At 45.7% G+C, this 8127-nt stretch overlaps 1 non-coding gene across 1 annotated transcript; it reads right to left on the reverse strand.

Moving 5' to 3' along the window:
* Positions 1-234: 234 nt before the first annotated feature.
* Positions 235-308, reverse strand: trnat-agu (transfer RNA threonine (anticodon AGU)). The gene has a single exon. It is a non-coding gene; the product is annotated as a tRNA-Thr (tRNA).
* Between the last annotated feature and the right edge of the window lie 7819 nt (positions 309-8127).

The raw sequence follows: 8127 nt of genomic DNA on the forward strand, positions 1-8127 counted from the left end.
GCTGTTTTCCAGGTTGAATGTAACTGTGAACAAATTTATGTCAAAGAAGTCACCTTTGATGTATCAGCACTGAAGTTCTGTACCAGGAGGAACAGCCATTCCAAACTCATATCCTTCACAAAGGCTGTTTTTGTATGTGATTGAAATTCATCATGTATTTTGAATTGAAGCTCACAAGACATAGATGTCAGTGTTGTTAATTAAACTTTTCAAGCATGTTGCTACTGTGAAATAAGGCTCTGCTGGGAGTTGAACCCAGGATCTTCTGTTTACTAGACAGGTTCTTGAACCAACTAAGCTACAGAGCCAGATTGCAAATGTGCGTGCAATTGAAATCAGAGGAAGACCTTGCAGATAGTGGGCAGACTTTGGCGAGTCAAGAGCTGAGTTCGTCACGGCAGAGTTCCCAGCCTCTGACTCGCTCTTGTAGTTGTAGCTGTAGTTGTAATTGTAATAGGCAACCGTCCGTCTCGGAAGACGATGGGCTGCACCCGGGGTGTACGTCACTTCTGTGTGAAACATCGTTTGTTGTGGCTGTCGAGGACGACTCGTGAGTGACGATCCCTTCCACAGCTGGTACAGATGATTATCATTGGCCCGAGGTCGACTGATAATTTTTCCTTCCTCTGACCTCTCTTTCCCACCATCTGGTCATTTCTTTTGTCCTCTTCTTTTCCCATGGTCTTCCTGAATGCCTTTCTCCAGGAATTCCAGTCAGCAGGAAGGACTTCCCATGCATCGACTCCAATCCCAGTCAGCTTGAGATCTCGCTTTGCAGATGTCCTTGTATCACAGACGTGGGTGACCTGTTGGTCTCGTGCTGATAGCAAGCTCACCAAAGAGCATGTCTTTGGCAAAGCGACCGTCATCCATTCAGCACACATGACCCAGTCAACAGAGTCACCGCTGACTCAAGAGGGCAAACATGCTGCAGATCCCTGCACGCTGGTGTACTTCTGCATTCGGCACTCTGTCCTGCCAGGAGATGCCCAATATCCATCTGAGACAGCGGAGGTGGAAGCTGTTCAGCTGCTTTTCTTGGCTTGCATAAGTTGTTGATGCTTCTCTACTAGAAAGGAGGGTGCTGAGAACACAAGCCTGGTACACGCGGAGTTTTGTATTTTCGATCAGTTTGCTGTCGGTTCACACTCGTCTTCTCAACTTTGACATGACAGCTGCTGCATTGACAATCCAGGTTCTGATTTCAGTATCAAGGGACAGATTGCTGGTGATAGTTGATCCAAGGTATGTGAAGCTGTTGACAACCTCCAAAGTGAGCCTGTCGATGTTGATGGAAGGTGGAGTCTCTACGTCCTGGCCCATAACTTTGATCTTCCTGCTGCTGATCGTCCGTCCAAACTCCTTGCAGGCCAGGGAGAACCGATAGACAAGCTGCTGTTAATGAACTTCATTATGCGATGTCAGCACAGCGTCATCAGCAAACAGCAACTCACAGACCAAGAACTGACTCATTTTGGTCTTGGTGCGCAGTCTTGCCAAGATGAACAGCTTGTCATCAGCTCTGGTATGCAGGTGGACACCCCCATCTGAGTCATTGAAAGTTTAAAATAGCAGCATGGAGAAGAATATGCCAATTGTAAAGGATGTGAGCTGTGAGGAGGTTACAAGGAGGCTTCCAGGGGACTTGGACAGGATAAGTGAATGAAATGACAGATGGAATATAATGTGAATAAGTGTGAAGTTATCCACTTTGGTAGAATAAACAGAAAGACAGAATATTTCTTAAATGGTGAGAGGTTGGGAAGTGTTGATGTCCAAAGGGACCTGGGTGTCCTTGTTCATGAGACACTAAAAGCTCGCATGCAGGTGCAGCAATCAATTAGGAAGGCAAATGGTATGTTGGCCTTAACACGAGGGGTCATGAGTACAGGAATAAAGATGTCTTGCTGCAATTGTATAGAGCCTTGGTGAGATCGTGCTGGAGTATTGTGCACAGTTTTGGTTTCCTTATCTAGGGAAGGATATACTTGCCACAGAGGGAGTGCAACGGAGGGTCACCAGACTAATCCCTGGGATGGTGGCATTGTTTTATGAGGAAACTGGGCTTGTATTCCTTAAAGTTTCATTTAAAAGGCCATTTAAAACTAAGATAGGGTGGAATTTCTTCACTCAGAGGGTGGTGAATCTTTGGAATTCTCAACTTCAGGGGTTTGTGAAAGTTCAATCATTGAGCATGTTCAGGACAGAAATTGATAGAAATCTTGATACTCATGACATCAAGGGATATGGGGAGAGCGCGGGAAAGTGGTGTTGAGTTAGATGATCATCAAGGATGTAATTGAATGACAGATCAGGCTCGACAGGGTAAACTGCCTCCTCCTACGTTCCGAAGAGAGTTTGCACCAGGACACAGCCCTGTTTTACCCCACTGCTGATCGTGAAAGTGTCTGATGTTGCTCCATTGTAACTGACGGAACTGTGCATGTTCTCGTGGAAAGAAGAGATGACGCCCAAGAGTTCAGGAGGGCAGCCTAGTTTCCACAGCAGTTTGAAGAGTCCGTCTCTGCAAACAAGATCGAAGGCCTTGGTGATGTCTATAAAGACAATGCAGAGTGGTCTGTCCTGTTGACAGTACGTCTCCTGTAACTGCCGAAGTGAGAAAATCATGTCGACTTTCGATCTACCAGCTCTGAAGCTGCACTGAGACTCAGGATAGATGCGATGTCAGGGTCTGCAATCTGTTCAGAGCAATGCGAGCAAAGACCTTCCCCACAATACTTAGCAAGCAGATGCCTCGCTAATTGCTGCAGTCACTGCGATCGCCTTTATTGTTGCACAAGGTGACAATGTTTGCATCACGCATGTTGAGAGGCGCACATCTCCCCTTCCAACAGAGACACAGAAGTTCATGGGGATGCTGCAGCAGAGCTGCTTTTCCACTTTTGATGATTCCAGGTGGAATATCATCATTTCCCAGGGCTTTACCACTGGCTAGACGGTCAATGGCGTTGTTGAGCTCTCTGGTGGTGTCGCTGTCCAGCTCCTCCATGACAGGGAAGTCTGGAATGGAGCTGAGAGCTACTTCAATGACAATGTTCTCCGTTATGTAGAGTTCAAGGTAATGCTCCACTCACCTTTCCATCTGCTTGTTAGGTTCAGTGATGATCGTCCCTGTCTTTGTCTTCAAAGGTGCTGATTTAGTTACTGCTGCTCCCATTGCTTTCATAATTTTTTTTTTATTCATTCATGTGATGTGATCATCACTGGCTAAGCCAGCATTTATTGCCCATCCCTCATTTCCCATGAGAAGGTGGTGGTGAGCTGCCTTCTTGAACCGCTGCAGTCTGTGTGAGGTAGGTACACCCACAGTGCTGTTAGGAAGGGAGTACCAGGATTTTGACCCAGCAACAGTGAAGGAAAGGCGATAGAGTTCCAAGTCACGATAGTGTGTGGCTTGGAGGGGAACTTGCAGGTGGTGGTGTTCCCATGAATTTTCTGCCCTTGTCCTTCTAGTTGGTAGAGGTTGCGGGTATGGAAGGTGCTGTCTAAGGAACCTTGGTGTGTTGAATTCCTTCATATGTCCCTCTAGCATCCCCCAGATTCAGTGGCAGTTTGTATGCTGTTGCAGAGTTTTAACCAGTATTGATAGGTGCAGTGCTGAGCAGTCTGCAGAGACTTGTTTCTGGCAGCTCTGAGAGCATCTAGAGTTTGTTTGCTGGAGACTTGTTTGTAGTTCATGAGGACTCTCTTCTTAGTTGCAGTAACTGACTCCATTTCAGTCCAATAAGCCTCAAACCAGTCAGCATTCCTCCCATCTCTTTTCCCATACACAGCGAGTGCAGAGTTATAGATGGTGGCGTGCAGATGATTCCACTTTGATACCACACTGAGGCCTTGGGCGTTTTCTGAAAGAGCCTGATCGAGGATGTTGAGGAACTCCTGGGCCCTTTCTGGATCAGTGGTTCGGCAAGTGTTGATCCGAGAACGACCTTTCTTCTTGGATGGGTGAAGCTTTCTTGGCTGAAGCCTGACCTTGCTACACACCAGGGAGTGGTCAGTGTCACAGTCAGCGCTATGATAGCTGCGTGTGATGAGGACACTGCTGAGGGTGGTACGTCTGGTGATGATAAGGTCTAGCTGGTGCCAGTGGTGTGATCTCGGATGTCTCCAGGACACCTTGTAGCACAGCTTGACCTGGAAGTAGCTGTTCATCACACAGAATCCATGGTGACAGCATAGCTCCAGCAACCTCTGTCCATTTTTGTTGATCTTGCCAATCCCTGGTGCCCTATGCTCGTTGGCCAAGCTGTCGTCAGTACCCAAGCTTGCGTCGAAATCCCCTAGAAGATACAGTCCCTCGGTGCTGGGAAATCTACTGATGGCAGTGTCAAGTGTCTCATAGAATTGATCCTTGACATCTGGGGTGGAGGTGAGTGTCGGCACATAGATGCATATGAGATTAACTGGGCCCGCGCTTGTTGACAAGTGAAGGGTAAGAAGTCTATCTGAGCCTACTGTGGGTGGTTCACTCATCACAAGTAGCATGTTATTTACTGTGAACCCCACTCCATGCTCACGAGTTGCCTCTTGGGCTTTCCCCTGCCAGAAGAAGGTGTAGTGTTTCTCTTTGAGGGATCCACTTTGAATGAGTCTAGTTTCTTGCAGCACAGCAATGTCCACATTGAGCCTTGTGAGTTCCTTGTCAATCACAGCTGTCTTGTGTGTGCCATCAACCTGCAGAAGGTTGTCGGTAAGGCCAGGACACATGGTCCTTACATTCCAGCTTGTGATGCGAAGCACTGGTGTCTTCTTTGTTGAGTTTGTCTTGCCTGGTGCATAGATTATCAATCCGCCAGTTGAGAGATATCTCTCGAAGCTGTAAGCACCCATTGAAGCAAGTAGGTCGTGGCAGGACAGCACCTAACTGACTGGGGGCTGCACAGCTTGGAGTAGGTGGCAGTTATCCATTGAGACGCGATGATCTCTCCCACTGTCAAAAGTAGCCCCCAGTGCTCATACTCTACACCAATTGAGTGAGAGCTTATAATCGGTAACTGTTTCTTCCCATGTTTTGCTAATGTTTAACCATGAAGCTGGAGTGTCCTCTCCAGGGCACAGGCCTGGGCAAATAGTATGGAGACACTGAGCATCAGGACCCCCTCTCAGCATTGCTAGTATTGTCCAAAGGAAAGGAAAAAACCAGTACTATTTGGTTCCAGCTCTGCTGTAGGACTTGCTGGAAAACTACCTGATAAGTAACAGGTATGGGACTCCACTCCGGATTTACTGTCCAGGTTTACTCCCTAAGCCTTCTTCTCTCTCAAGACACCCACGGGGAAGTGAGACTTTTTGCCCATAGATGGGGCTCTGTTTCTTGGCATCAGGATGGAACCACACGCCAGTGGGCCTGCATGACATGCACAAGGATATCACACACTGCCCCATCCCTGGGACAGCTCAGAGAGATACCCTGATGATAATATACCCCACAGGAAAATCACAAACAGCCCCCTCCCTAGGACAGCTCAGAGTCAGACACTGCACACACTGCGACAACAGTGACATTACTGGATTAGTCCCTCCATTCTGAAAAACAAGCATTCACCCTACTTTATGCTTTCCGTCTCTCAGCCAATTTTGTATCCACGCTGCCACTGCCTCTTTAATCCCATCTGCTCACATTTTGTTAACAAGTCTATTTTATGGTACTTTTTCAAACACAATTTTGAAGTGCAGACACACACCATCAACCTCACCACCCTGGTCAACTCTCTCTGAAACTTCATCAAAGAAATTAATTCATTAATTAATTCATACACAATCTTCTGTTAACCAATCTGTTCTGGCTGTCATTTATTAGCCCATGTTCTACCAAGTGACAGTTAATTTTCTCCTGGATAATTGTTTCTAAAAGTTTCCCCACCACTGACATTAGACGAACTGGTCTGTAGTTCCTGGGTTTATCTCTCTTTTTAAACAGGGCTGTAAAATTAGCAATCCTTGCAGACTTATCTTTCAGTTCAGGAAAGTCTATTGTGGACAATCTCTTTGGGCATGACTTTAACCAATTAAATCAATAGGATACTTGATTAATAAGTCCAGAACTTTTATTAAGAGTAAAATAGTACTTAATAATTGGAAGTAAAATTATCTTGAACAAACTTGGGGAATATAACTTTACAGCTCCAGCAGGTGTGTGGACTGGTCGAGCTTGGTCTCAGAGTGTCACGGTCCTCTTTGTCCAGCCTAGATCCCTCATCAGGTGGAGAACTTGGTCGATGATCTGAGCCTTTACCCCTGAGATCTTCTCGTGTTCCTGCACACTGAAACCTTACAAGATCCCTACTTTTAACCCCTGGATGGCCATCACACCACCTTGTAAAATAATAATTGGTCTGAGCTGTTGCTAGGTACATTTAATTGATGATGTCTTCCACTAACAGCCAACTGTCCTCAGAATCTCAGACATGAGTACAATGGAGTGGTTTCACACTGTCTCCCAATCTGATCTGAAACAAGTTTCCTATTCATTAAATCGAGACTCTTGAAAATGATGGAAATACTCAGCAGGTCTGGCAGCATCTGTGGAGAGAGAAACAGAGTTAACGTTTCAGATCTGTGATCTTTCATCAGAACTGGGCTGAAATTGTCTGAGGGACTGAGATTGTGGAATCAATTTCAGGGTCAAAAACATTGTGCTCTGTAAGGATAGGAAGATGGTGATTATTAAGTATAGTGCAAGAATATAGATGCTTTTACATTATTTGAATCAACATTGATTTAAACCTTGTGCTCACGAAACCTATCTTTTGATCACAATGACATTGATAACAATGGAAAAAGCAACACATGCATTTCACGACCACAGGACTTTGTAAAGCCTTTTACAGCCAATGAAGTACTTTCCAAGTGTAGTCACTGTACAGTACAATACAATACCCTACAATAAGGATATTTCACATTCGAGTCACGCAAGTCCCAGGCAATGACCTTCTGAAACAAGAGAGAATCTAACCCTCTCCCCTTGACATTCAACAGCATTACGAGTGCTGAATCCCCCACGATGAACATCCTGGGGGTCACCATTGACCAGAAACTGAACTGCAGTAGTCATATAAATATCATGGCTACAAGAGCAGGTCAGACACTAGGAATCCTGCGGCGAGTAACTCACCTCCTGACTCCCCAAAGCCTGTCCCCTATCCACAAGGCACAAGTCAGGAGTGTGATCGAATCCTCTCCACTTGCCTGGATAGGTGCAGCTCCAACAACACTCAAGAAGCTCAACGTCATCCAGGACAAAGCAGCCCACTTGATTGGCACCTCATTCACTATATTCACTCTCTCCATCACCAACGCACAGTGGTAGCAGTGTCTACCATCCACAAGATGCACTGCAGCAAGGCAGCAAGCCTCCTTACACAGCACCTTCCAAACCCGTGACTTCTACTACCTAGAAGGACAAGGGCAGCAGATGCATGGGAACACCATCACCTGCAAGTTCCCTCTGAGCCACACACCATCCTGGAATTGGAACTATATCACCGTTCCTTCACTGCGGCTGGGTCAAAATCCTGGAACTCCCTTCTGAACAGCACCACATCGACTGCAGTGGTTCAAGAAGGCAGTTCACCACCACCTTCCCGAGGGAATTAGGGATGGGCAATAAGTGCAATAAATAAAAATAAAATCAATAAAAAATGACAATATCCTGTAATCCCCAAAAGTAGAAAATACATATGAAAATGAAAATATAATAAAACACAGTCAGCATGGATTTCACAAAGAAAGACTTGATTAAACTTATCTTTGAAGAATCAACAGCAAGAGTAATACAGCAGATGTAGAAGAGTTTAAGTTAATAAAGCCTCATCCTTTTAAGTGCCTGAACCAACAAATTGTGGGTTAACAAACAAGCACACTAACTGACAGAGCTGGGTGTTGTGCTTTCTAGATTACCCGAAAGCAGGGTGTCAATGAGTTAAATCTTCAGGTTGCTGCAACCAGAATAGCCATTGTCCACGATCAGTTTTACTGTTACAAATAAAGGGTGGAACATTCATTGTGAATCCATAGAAACAGTCTGGTCCTGCACACTGCAGACACATCCACGTCATCACCAACCAGCTCTCCGATAATAGATGCAGTTATTTGACTTTTCCCCAT

This window comes from Heterodontus francisci, unplaced genomic scaffold (genome assembly GCF_036365525.1).
Source record: "Heterodontus francisci isolate sHetFra1 unplaced genomic scaffold, sHetFra1.hap1 HAP1_SCAFFOLD_172, whole genome shotgun sequence".
Classification (NCBI taxonomy): Eukaryota; Metazoa; Chordata; class Chondrichthyes; order Heterodontiformes; family Heterodontidae; genus Heterodontus; species Heterodontus francisci.